Below are 13,496 nucleotides of genomic sequence, written 5' to 3'. Positions count from 1 at the left end.
GGAACAAATACGCACATCACAAAGATGCCAGCGCCGTGAAGCGCGCTTACGAGGAAGGCCACAAACACGTGATGGAACGTTACAAAGAACGCATAACGAAGACAATTTGGGAGTTGCAAACGGATAAAAGTCGTTCTTTCGTCAAATTCAAAACACATGTCGTTAAATTGCTGGTATCTAACCACTAAAAGAGTGCAAACAAAACTATTTGAATGTCCCTTTGCTCACGGTGCGGAATAAAATGCGAACAAAAAGTAGTCAGTAAATGTTATTTTGAGATGAAGACTTAATCTACTTCTAGATTCACCTAATGTAAAATAATACGCAAGTTGGAAATAAGCAATTATAGCAGATTTCTACAGAGATAAAAGATATTCACTATTACACACTTTTAACAGGTACAGTCGGGGACAAAAGTCTCCGGACCACGTGTTCCTCTACCGAAGCCTGTAACTTTGCTATTAGTCGGCGGCTGGGGACCACACTTGTGGAGCTGAAAGTTAATTTTTTGTTCTTTCATCTCCACAAGTGCGGTCTCCAGCTGATGTCTGATAGTAGAGCTATAAGCTTCGTTTGAGGAATACGTGGTCCGGAGACTTTTGTCCCCGACTGTATGCGTATGTAACAAGTAAAATACACATATGAAGTAATACCAGCCAAAGAATAGTTTAAAAAAATTCGCTGTGGCTTAGCTTGGTTAAGCCCGATAATTGCGAAAGCAATATCCGTACCTACGCCATAAAAAAAGGAATTTTAATGAGGGGAAGGGGGAGAGGTCGGCCGGTGGTAACATGGCCCTGGCCTGCTACTCCACACAGCTCCATGGTACAGCTGGTAGGGTAGGTGGTGGTGGTGCTTCTGGTTAGATTGTGGTGATGCATCGGTTATACAATCCAATCCAATCCAATCCGATCCAAACCAATCCAATCCAATCCAATCCCATCCAATTCAATCAAATCCAGTGCAATCCACTCCAATCCAATGCAATGCAATCCAATCCAATGCTATCCAATGCAATTCACTGCAATCCAATCCACTCCAATCCTATGCAATTCAATGCAATCCAATCCAATGTAATGTAATCCAAACTAATCCAATCCAATGCAATCCAATGCAATCCACTCCAACACAATCCACTCCAATCCAATGCAATCCAATCCAATCTAATGTAATGTAATCCAAACCAATGCAATCCAACGTAATCCATTTCAATCAAATCCAATCCAATGTAATCTAATGTAATCTTATGTAATCTAATGTAATCTAATGTAATCTAATCTAATCCAATCGAATCCAGTCCAATCCAATCCAAACTAATCCAATCTAATGCAATCAAGGTCAAATGAAGGTCAATGGTGGTCACTGCAGCGGCACGATGGTGGTCACCGGCCGCGGCACGGCAAAGGCGTGAAAGTGCAAGTAGTATTGCTTTCGCAATAAAATTTAATGGTACAGTTGAAGTTCAAGGTACTGTTCCAGCTCAGCTGTTGTTCTTACTCTTCATAAACGACACACACAACGAAACTGAAGTGAATATTCGGCTCTTCCCTTACGATTGCGTGCTATACCATGAAATAAAGGACTTTAGTAACGAAGAAACAATAAACAACTCATTTGTAAAAATCACAGAGTGGTGCAACAATAGCAGATGATGATTAATTCAGCTGAAACTGTTCCTTTGTCGACTACAAAGAGAACGTCAAAACTAGATTATGCGTACTCCGCGAACAGTGTGAATATTCAAAGTGTCACTAAATATAGGTACTTGGGTGCTCTGATCCCTTCGGTTTAAAATATACTCCGCATGTTCAAGCATCGCCGCTAAAGCAAAGACCAGGTTGTTCTTCTTAAAAGTGCCTGCTCCATATCACACGTGGTACGAAACTTCTAGCTTAAGTCATGCCTATACGACCAGTCTTGGAATACGCGGACAGAGACGGGTTCCATATTACACCACACATAACGTTAGAAGACTAAAAATAGTGGGAGGAGAAGCCGTGCGCTTGATTTTCAATTGCTATGGTCCACCACATTGAACACATCAACACAAATAACTTCTACAATCAGCAGGCCTTCAAACGCTGTCCAGCCATGCTAAGCAACACCATCTGATATTTTTGCATTTAATACTTACTAACTCCTTAAAAATGATTCAATCAATCAAGAGCTACTCGACACAAGCATGCATTTTCTTGAAGAATTTTTTTCTTCGAATAATACTTTCCGGTGTTTATTTTTTTCATAAGCAGACCGAGTCTGGAACCAGTTGTACCCATCAATTAGAGTTCGGCCAACCGTGGACAAATGTATCAAGCTAGCTTAAAACTCTATCATATATTTCCTTCGACACAAATCCTTTTTTCCCTTATTTCCTGGAATGCGCATCTTCCAAAGTATTTATTGCATGTAAATGCCATTCTTGTTTTTGGCTTTATTCCTTCTTTGTCTGGGCTACAATCGTTGCATGCGTATCATCTGATTTTTAAGCTCGAAACTTTAGGCAATGAAAATGCAATTGTGCATACCATATCTTATTCTCCAATCCTGTAAAAATCTCTAAAAGGGGTTGACAGTATTCCGAAATGAACAAATAAATGCTCAATATTATCAAATGCTCAATTTATCAATGCACAAGATAAAAAAACTCAGAAGTGATGAAACTAAAAATATCTAACAACCCATCAAAATAACGTCGCAATTCATTGAATGCGACATTCGCAGTAGGTTCATGTTTCTTGAGTGAATGCGAAAGATTACGTTTAATTGTTCGGAGCTTAAAATTAGGTTTAAAATAAGGGCAAATCAAATACTATCGCTACGAGTACATGTTAAACTTTTAAGGATGCTGTCTCAGTTATAAAGATCTTGTCATAGCTTTGACAAAAAGATAGCGAACATAGCGTCCAAAAGTCACACATATGGGCAGGTTGATAAGATGATGAATACAAACGAAGTATTTGTGAAGGACTAGCAGGGGAAAAGGGCAATGTGACAAAGGTTTCTCTTTGTAGCCGCAGAATTTTGGGATAGTTGTTCCGCTGAACAATCCTCCTAAACCTGATATCCATCTGTGTATTTTATTTTTGCGATTTTTCGAAAGGCTTTTCCGGAAGGAAACCAGATGAAAAAAACTTGTAGATCCGAACTCACGACCTCCAGCGTAGCTCAGTTGGAAGAGCACTTGACGCGAAATTCGGAGGTCGTGGGTTCGGATACCAGAAGCGGAATGTGGTAGCTTTTAAAGCGAAAGCTTGACTACTTGCACTTTCAAGCCTTTGCCGTGACGCGGCGGTGCTACCATTCACCTTTCGCATGACCTTCGTGTGACGTCACGCCGAAGAGCTGGGCGACCATCTCGCGCCGTCTGCGAGTGGTGGCGGTGCCACCACCGGCGGCCTTAGGTTAGATTGGATTAGATTGGATTAGATTATATTGGATTGTACTAGACTGGATTAAATTGGATTAGATTAGATTAGATTAGATTAGATTAGATTAGATTAGATTAGATTAGATTAGATTGTATAACCGATGCATCACCACAAGTCTAACCACAAGCACCACCACGAGCTACACTACCAGCTGAACCATGGCGTAGGTACGGATATTGCTTTCGCAATTACCGGGCTTAACCAAGCTAAGCCACAGCGAATTTATCTTCTGCTTTTATTAATCCTACATTGATGAAAAACTACAAACTGGAAAAAAAAGACATCCTCTATGCTCCTTGTCTTCAGTGGCTGCTGCTTTCCGTCATGCAACCTCTCTATATGCAATCATTGATTACGAGAAAGCATTTGACTTAGTGGAGACCTCAGCAGTCATGCAGGCATTGCGAAACCAGGGTCTTATGTGAAAATACTGTAAAATATCCATAACGACTGCAAAGCTACGATAGTCATTTATAAATTCAGCAATAAAATTCCAAAAAGGAAGGCTGTCAGACAGGGAGAGATGATATCGCCAATACTATTCACCGCCTGTTTACAGGAGGTGTTGCGAGGCCTGGAGTGGGGACTTTGGGGATAAGAGTTATTGATAAAATAACTAAGTAATTTGCGATTCGCTGATGACATTGCCTTGATAAGTCACTCACGAGATGAGCTGCAAATCATGATCAACGAGTTAAACAGGCACAGCACAGCGGAAATTCTTGAAATTAACATGCAGAAAACCAAAATAATGACTAGCAAGGGAACAGCAGTTCAGAATTAGAAGCGAGGTGCTGGGAGTGGTAAGGAAATATGTCTACTTATGGCATATGTAGTGGCCGCTGGTCCGGATCATGAGAGGGAAATAACTAGAAGAATAAGTATGCGATGGAGCGCATATGGCAGGTTCTCTGCGATCATGAATTGCAGTTAACATATATCCATCAAGAGAAAAGTATGCAACAGGTGTTTCTTACCGGTGCTTCCCTATGGGGCAGAAATGCAGAGACATACGAGAAGGGTTCAGCTTAAGTTAAAGGGACACTGAGGAGAAATTGAAGTTCGCTTCTATCGACAGAATATTAGCTCCTGATTACAAAAATGCCATTCATACTGACAACAAAGCTCTTGTAACGTAGAAAAGAGCAAGAACCAAAATACAGGTATCGCCGCCACAGGCCAAACTCGCAAGTACAAGCGTGATGACGTCATAGGACAAAACAGTGTTGCTAGTACCAACACTGCAACACGAGAAGCCACGAATCACTGAGACGCAGCCAATGCATGCGCAAATCTCCTTGATCTCGCCATATGGCGCCACGTACCCGGCAGCTACGCGCGCTCCTGCAGCATCGGGACCAATTAGCGCCTGCTCACCGGCGGTAGGCGGGCTCCCGGTATTCCGCTAACTGTAACAAGGTACACGGTATGCTAAAGGTGGCTATTTGCGAGAACTTCGTTGACGACTTCGAGAACCAGATCCATCGTAACGCTGGCAAAACGCCAGTGCAAACGTAAACGAAGCGACGGTAGCGACGGTCGCAATAGCCGATAGATGCCTTCAACGTGCGGCCGGCGGTAGCTTTCTTTTCGGCTGCTGCTAGGCCGCTCTGCTGGCCGCCAGCCATCATGGAGTCTGCGTTACGTCATGTGCACGTCATGTAAACGTCACTTAGTCCTCTGTCGTCATAAGAGAGTCGCAAGTTTGAATCAGAGCTGCGGGAAAAACTTTTTCAACTTCGAATCCAAATTTCTTAGAAATAAATGCATCTTTCGCTGGCGGCCAAGTGGCAACAAAGCCATGAAATGCCGAACTATCGGATTTTGCTATCAAAAAAAAATATTAATAGAGCTCTCCTCACTGTCCCTTTAAGGAAACGCCGCGAGCTATGGAAAGGAAAATAATAGGACTGACATTAAGAGACCGGAAGTAGGCGGAGTGGGTTAGGGAACAAATGCGGGTTAATAACATCGTATTCTAAATCAAGAGAAAGAAATCGACTTGGGCAGGACATATAATGCAAAGGCGAGATAACCGTTGGTCCTCAAGGGTAACGGCGTTGATTTCAAGAGAAGGCAAGCGTAGCAGGGGGCGGCAGGAATTCAGGTGAGCGGTTGGGACTAAGGAGCTTGCGGGGAGACGATGGCCGGAGCTGGCAAAGGACAGGGTTAATATGAGAGACATGGAAGAGGCCTTTGCCCTGCAGTGGACGTAGTCAAGCTTCTGATTATGATTTTGACTTGGGTTAGAGACCTTGCGGTCCGCAAGTTTACTATCTGCATCTACTAATACTACATGAAGTACGAAATCAGCTTAAATGCCTCCCGTGAGAACATGAATAACATGAGAACATAACACAACGGAATACGAAAATTACAAATATTTGGAGACAATATTGAAATCACCACTGTCATATGCTTCTTTCAGTGTTTTAATTTTATAAAAATGGGTTAATTCATACCAGGTTGCTCTATATGAAAGCACTACGTCTTGTTAACAGCATTTTTTTACAATTGATCTTGCTGTCGTTTGGGAGCTTAAAAGGGCGGTCAAAGCCTGTAAGTTCGTTTTTTTACGTCAGAAACTAGCTTGGATATTGCTTACTACAGCAGCATAATGGACAACCATTTTTTTTATAAACCGAAAATGGTCGAGCAGTTTTGGAAATTTGCAAGGAAATAACCGTACAGTGTTGTTTTATTAACCGTGTTCTTTTTTCATTGCTCATTTTCCATCGGCCAATTCCACCGCTTTAGGGGATAGAAAAGTGGCGGTGTTTGCTCTTTGGAAAGCATTCTTCTCACGCAGGGCGAACAGCTGCATAGAAACATGGTGTAAAGCAGAACGAAAGCATAGGGGTGTACTTATTATTTTTTAATTTACTTTTTTTGTAATTTTTAAATTTATTTTCCTTGAATCAACAGCCTCGACATATCTGCAACGCTTTAGTTGGATTCAATGCTTAACTTCGATGATGACGTGGTGCTTCGAACATCCATGTCGTATGCTGGAGGCCGAGTGGTCCTATTGCCAGTGCTGCAGCCGGCTCATTGTTTTCCGGTGGGTGCAGGCGTTCCCCTTGCCTGATGCCCGGCTGCTTTGAGCTGAAATGCTTGCTAAATTGTGTCCTTAAACCCAGATTGAGCATAACAAAAGACGTGAATAAGGGAGTTTTTTGTTGAAGCTTACATTTAAAATCATTCCTTTATCATTGACTTAAGACTTCTTAATGAGCATGCGCAAAAGACTGTAGCCCTCAGTAATAACAGTCAGGGTGCGCAATTTGTGCAATCTAATGTAACTTGAGGCTGCAACTGAGTTTTCAGCGGCATGCATAGCCGGCCATTTTTAGCACGACCATTTTAAAAGGTTACGCTTTATTACACGTTTCATGACAGGATGTCCAAAGCTAAAATGGTCTTCATGTCCATTCTTGCACACCGACACGTGACCACGCACTACCTAGACAGCTCCTGAAATGTGGTGTCTCTCGAGAGGTTATTGCCGTGTTTATGTGGGTCCGACGATCGGCTTAGCGTACAGCCGACGCATTGCGTCCTTCCGGAGATGCGGACCCTGGCTGCTGCTTTGGAAGCTGGTGAAGGCCTTCTCCGACTCATCGGCGGTCATGGCCTCGACCGCAACACAAGTGGGTGCCTCAACGGCCTTATCAATCATGATTAAGGGGGGAACAAAGAGAAGTATAGAGCGGCGCTTGCCCAGCTTAGCCGCACCGGTGCTTCGTGACTCCGCCAACAAAGGCCCGAAAGGGCCTCAAGAAAGAATAAGAAAGAAAAGGCACGGGCAACACCTTGCAGCCCCTGTGCGTATACACTTCCAAGTGGCCGCTTTATTCTTGCCCCTGTGCGGTTTTCCTATCGGCTCCCGCTTCCACCGGAAAGGTGCCCGCACGCTTTGACGCATACGAGCGGAGGGACGCAAACACGCGTTCATAATGACCATGAATCGGACGCCCGGGTGCGGCGTTCCAGCGCTGCTCGCTGGTTACTGATAAAGTGTTTATATATAAAAAAATAAAACCCTCAAGTCTGCGCGTAGCTTCGCTAGACGTTTGTTGGGGGAGAGGGTAGACTTTGGAAAGGGGTTTTGCGCCGCGGGCACCGTTGGTGGAATGACCCTGTGGTTCGGCATCCGCTTTGATCGCGCGGGCGTCGATCGCCAAGCAGGGTGACCACTGCCGCTTCGAGAGAGGCAGCCGCAGGCAGTCCGACGCAAGGGGCTCGACCGCGGTAGCCTTCGCTGCCAGTCGGGGGCCGATATATAAGGCGGCCCCTCGCCGCAGCGGTCAGAAGCACCTTCTGTAGCGACCGCAGCACACACACAGGTCAACCCAAAAGGTAATGGCACCACTCCTATGCTCCTTCTGTGGCTGTCACACGGGCTACTGTGCCCCGGCTTTCACTCTTAAGAAATGGCTCCGAAACTAGCTCCATTTTAGCTATTTTAGGGAACTCTTTTCGGCCTATCTATCGTTATATTTCTTACGATATACCTAGCAGCCACCACTTAGCAGCCAATTAGGAGAGGAGAGATTCATGAATCGTGACTCGTTTTGTAGAAACAGTAATGGTATAGGCGCAAATCTACAACTCATCATGAGACAGACCTGACAGTTCTGTCTATAGCACGTAGTTAACACGTCGAAACAGCCAGTTACTTTACGGCTGCGATGACAGGTACTCCTGCGACGGCGTTCTTTAATGTAGGTTGCTGATTATTTTTGCGACAGCTTTCAGTACCATCACATTAGAGTCAAGCATCTCCAACCGTACTGCAGTCATATACAAAAGACTCCTATCGTTGCATTAGCAATAAGAACGTCATTCTATTCGTATCACTGATTTGCTCATGCAGTGCGATGGCAGGCGCTCCGCTATAAATTTTCAATTGTTTTGTACAGCATTAGTGACGGTTCTGTGCGCAAAAAGTGTTTCATATTATGTATAAGCAATGGAAATATATGCTTTAGAAAATAAGTCGCTAATGTTGCACACAGAAAAAATATTAAGATTTTTTTGCGGGCATACTTCCCTTCAGCCGAGGAGGAGCACATAAAGTGAGAATTGTTAAGCGCTGGGGAAATGACCATCGAAATGCTGTATTCATATAGTTTAGTACTTAGAAAATTATAATACCTCATTAACGTCAGGGGGGGAAACCGGAGCTTGCAAATGCGTATCTAATATTTTGGACCCATAATGTTAAGCGCTCGGCGAAAGGTTCAACTGTTTATAATGTGATGCAATTTAATGATGCTGAACCATTCCAAGGAGCCAACCACTGTTTTTCTATAGTTGAACTTCTGCACAGTATGTGCAGTTAGCTTTCATCTTCATCTTCATGTCATATTTGCACTGTTTTTATATTTTCCTATAAAAATCCTAGCTGTATGCACTCCGTCGTCATTTGTCTACTATGTCTGCATGCTGTTCTTTTGGCCAATTTAGGATTTCAGACCATTAAAAGACAGTCTCTATACTGGTTCCTCTGTAATACGACAGACATGTATCTGGCCGGCAAGCAAATTGTTTAAAGCCTGTAGACCGTTCCCTAAATACAGCAAGGGAACGCACTGTCTTATACGTAGCATCATAGCCATTATGTGCTTGATGCGGTTTCTGCTGTCTGATGTTCCGGATTAAATGCAAACGTGTAGCAGATTAGCGCCGAGATTTTCATTGAAAGTGATAGTAGACTTGAAGATACGCGCTGGCAGTAACAAATCCATGTTTCACTGCAATAACTGCGCTTAAATTCTGAGTACTACTGAAGATGAAAACGAATAGATGTCAAATGTTCTGCTCATGAAGAGCACAACCTTCAAACGTAGTATGAACTGTATATATTCAAATGATGAATTTGTACTCTGCAAGGAGGTGCGAAAATCACGCACTAGCAATCTGCTTCGTTCCATGAGTTTTCGACTGCTAGGCTGTGTTTATTGTGAGTTTGGTTATGTAGAAGATGCTGCGCTTGAATTTCATCTAGGCAATTTTGTTTTGCTTCGTGCACGAAGAACAGGTGCTATCCGACGGTGTTCTTTTGTGTACAAGTAATAAATGTGCAGCAGGCACTCAGATAAACGAAAGCTAGCTTAAACGTACGTCAGATAATTTTAACTGCCAGCAAGATAATCAAGCAGAACGGGAGTTCAGTACGCTCTGAGTGCTTAACGCGATGCGGTCATAGAGTGAGCAAAGAGCAAGCGTTTCTAGTTACGTAGCATCCCCTATTACTGCAAACTGCCTGTAGTTATGAAGAGGCCCTAAAGGTGCAACGCCGCTTTGGTTGTGGCGCTTGGACGCGGAAGACAGTAAGGATGCTATAAGACCACGTGTTTCTTGTTCTCAGACACCATGCTGAGCAGCAGGACAATTCTTCTGGCCCTCGTGGTCATCGCCCTGGCCTTCGCCGTCGCCTCCGCCCAGTTCCGCGGAGGATTCGGCGGTGGACGTGGATTCGGCGGGGGACGTGGATTCGGCGGAGGATTCGGCGGCGGACGTGGATTTGGCGGAGGATTCGGACGCGGAGGTTTTGGCGGCGGCTTCGGACGTGGAGGGTTCCGAGGATGAAGGGATCTGTGATAACGGACAAGCAAAGAGAGTTTCGTGGTTAATCGTCACGAGTGCAAATTGAAGAAACAAAGCCAAGGAAAACGAAGGACGAAGCCGTCATCGTTTTCTTCGTAAAGCTCCGCGGCCACGTGTATTAGCCAGTGGGTTACGAAGATCTCACCTAGTAGAATCTGGCCCCAAATGTTACATTTTCTTGAGCCCTAATTGGTGTGTAAATAAAATAAAAAGGGTTGAACAAAGCACAGCTTGCATTTCTCTTTATCTGTGGTTTTCGGCACCGCAGGAAAGCTCGCACTATAAACTACAGTTAACAGTCCGAGCACCTCCCCGAAGAAGAGCTATGATCGGCAGTCGTTCTTATCCATTCGACTATCAAGCAATAATGCGTTGTTTTCATTTTGTTCGCCGCATCAGGCATTATTAAGACCTATTGCTGCCTTATGAAGGTCTAGTCTCCTAAGGCAATATGACATGAAAATGTGCAATCTTCCAGATCTTTGGCACGCGTAGCACTGTTCTCTGCGTCAATAAGCAAACGAAACAAAACAAAGCCATGGTTGAGTGTTGCTTGCTGATAAAGGGCGCTTGGCGCATATTTGGAATGCTTTGCATGGCGGCAGTTGCACAGCGAAGTTGATATGCATTTCCAACGCGGAAGGGATAGGACGAAATGTTTCTGGTAAAATGTCTTCAAAATTCACAGGGACTCCTAATTCCAAATTGCATTGGCAATGGGATAGCAGTAGCAACTGCCCATGCCTTTGACGTCATTTCTGGTCTGGTCTAGACAATGGGAATACTTCGATCTGATGTCGCAACTTCCCTCCAGCCAATGCGCTAATTTTAAGACCGACGACTCCTTTCGCTCAAATTGCGCTTACACTCTAAACACAAAGGAGTAAGTGGGGAGCAAGCTGTCTTTTTCCACACTCCCTTTTATCGAAAGTATTGCACTAGAGGCCAGCGTACTTGCTTTTTACTCCCATATAGGCCTATTTCTGTTTAGAGTGTGTTGTTAATCAAGCGTTAAAACAACGCATTATTGCTTGATAGTCGAATGGATAAGAACGACTGTGAAGAATATAAACAGCTTAGGAAATCCGCTCATGAACGGAATATGGGCGCAGTCACTTCATGGGTCAACGATCCTGCCCTGAAAAATGCGAGGAAGCTCAGTAATCATTAAACAAAACTCTGAAGGCCAAGTCCTTTCCTGGCTGATTATGCACTAGCTGTTTTTTTACACCTCTTTTGTTAAGTCACGGCAAATGATTCCTTCCTGACGTCACAAGCAACTCGCGGCGACATCGGTATTCATTACAGTCGCCAATATTTGACACCAGAAGTTCGTCTGCTCGCGCATTCTACTTTCACCAGCAACTGTCCTTTCAGGTTTCATGTCATTGTTTTTTTCTGGGTGCAAACACAGACTTTACGATTTTAGTTTTTGCTGCAGAGTCCTTAATCGAACCGGATTTGCCGGCGCAGGGAAATGGCGAAGCTCTTCGCTGGTCGATACTTAAACTCGCAATAAATAACATTGCTCTCAGTGCCTGCGTTTGTAGCCATCCTTGTAAGCTGAGGAAGCAAATTAAATTCTAATATTTTAGACGGCTTGTGGAAATACCACTTTAGATTAATAGAAGTGGCTGCTCCACAGTACCCGTGGAATAGCGAGAAGGAGATTCATTGTCAGCTTGTTTGTTATTTTGCAAATGTTTCGTGGTCTTGCCTGCCAAGGAAGAACGCACCAGGAACAGACATGACTAGCTCAGTTGAGTCTTCTTTGGTTTCCATTTAAGTATTCTCGTAATGACGCTGTGAAATAGAACCGCGACATTTAAGTGACAACACACACGCCAATTTCAAATTCTAGGAAGCAAAAGACACTCTCATGCGTCTTTTACAAAGCGCTGAAACAATGTAGACAGTCAGGCGCTTAAGCAGAAAATTCACGTAAACGAACCGAGCGCACTCAAGACTGGCGTAATCACAACTAACCAGCAGAAATACGACAACCCCTCGTGAGAACAGTGGTAAAGCAGAAGTCAACCCATAGGCGATCCTGGGTTTGATAGGTGGTTTGATTGCGTTAGCAGCCAAACATTCGTTATATCCGACGTTGACAAACTAAAGTTCACTACAACCGGTGTCAATGCACTACCATCGTTAGATTCGAGGTCCAGACGCGAAAGTTCGTTATGTCAAAGGTGCCATACTAGGGTTCGTTATATCCGAACTAACACACGGAAGTTCGGTATATTCGAGATTAGGACACAAAAGTTCGTTATATATCCGACGTGGCATCAGCATCAGCCTGACTATGCCCACTACAGGGAAGAGGCCTCTCCCATGTTTCTCCATTTAACGCTGTCCTTTCACCGCGGCAGCCACAGTATCCCCGCAAACATTTTGCACCACTCCATGTTACTTTCTCCCACCTCTGCATACATAAGTTCGTATCATTCGAAGTTTATTTGTAAAAAGCTACGAACTGTTGCAGCACAGATGTATGATATAAAAAGCTGCACAACTGTCAACATAAGAAGCATGGTATACCAGTCCTTGGGGGAATCAAAGTTACGGTATGGTATTACACTGTACGAGTTTTGCACAGAAACACTAAAAAAGAAAATTACCAACATAATTTATAAATGTGTTCAAAATGTCTTGTATGGTGTGCTACTAGAGGGTAAAGAGAAAAAAGACCTGTATAGGGCAGGAGACCTACTACCATTTGAAGAATTCCAGAACTACACTATCTATACCAGGTTCTATTACGACAATATGTTTAAGTCAGAGAAGCCTCAAAGCAAGTTCACCTTAACAAACATAGAACGATTCAGCGTCCCCAGAATTTATACGAAGTATGGCAAACGGTGCAGAGCTTACTATGTGCCTGCATTATTCAATAAACTATCCGATGTCGAGATCAGCCATACATCGATAAAAAAGGTAAAACGAGTACTAAAGGATGTTTTCTTTAAAAAACTATAAAAAGGTTTGCACCTTAACATTAAATGCTGTATATCTTTTACGTTGTGTATTTCCACATTCACTATTTCATTTTCTTTATTGAAGTGTCTAGAGGTGTAATTATATATAATGGCCATTTTACTTTGTTTTTTTTTATGGAATTTCCCCGTGTCGTAGAGAAGATGCAGTATCTGTTTATGCTTTGCCCAATTCTTTAGTTACTAACAAAATTCAGTCTGTGCACAGACTAACGATGGTGACATGTCGCGCCTGTGTACAAAAACTGTGAATGATCTTGTGCTTTGATAAAAAATTTCCGCTGTCCACATACCGCCGACGGTAACATATGCGCTTGTTTTTACGTTGTGCTTTGATAAGATTGTCAAGCCAGTGATTTAGTTCTAGACAGGTACCGAGAAAACATGTGTATTTCGCAGGCTGCCGGCACCGCAGACAAGCACAACAGTAATTAAGCGGTGCGGGAATGCAAGCTTT

General features: G+C 43.6%; 1 long non-coding RNA gene across 1 annotated transcript; it reads left to right on the top strand.

The window, feature by feature from the left end:
* Nucleotides 1-7,750: 7,750 nt before the first annotated feature.
* Nucleotides 7,751-10,212, top strand: LOC149367977 (uncharacterized). The gene is made up of 2 exons (XR_016288223.1): nucleotides 7,751-7,787; nucleotides 9,802-10,212. It is a non-coding gene; the product is annotated as an uncharacterized LOC149367977 (long non-coding RNA).
* The last annotated feature ends 3,284 nt before the right edge of the window (nucleotides 10,213-13,496 follow it).

This window comes from Amblyomma mixtum, chromosome 1, assembly GCF_055824585.1.
Source record: "Amblyomma mixtum isolate Tamu chromosome 1, ASM5582458v1, whole genome shotgun sequence".
NCBI lineage: Eukaryota > Metazoa > Arthropoda > Arachnida > Ixodida > Ixodidae > Amblyomma > Amblyomma mixtum.
Note: the sequence above shows the minus strand (reverse complement) of the source record. Positions and strands in the feature narration are given on the sequence as shown.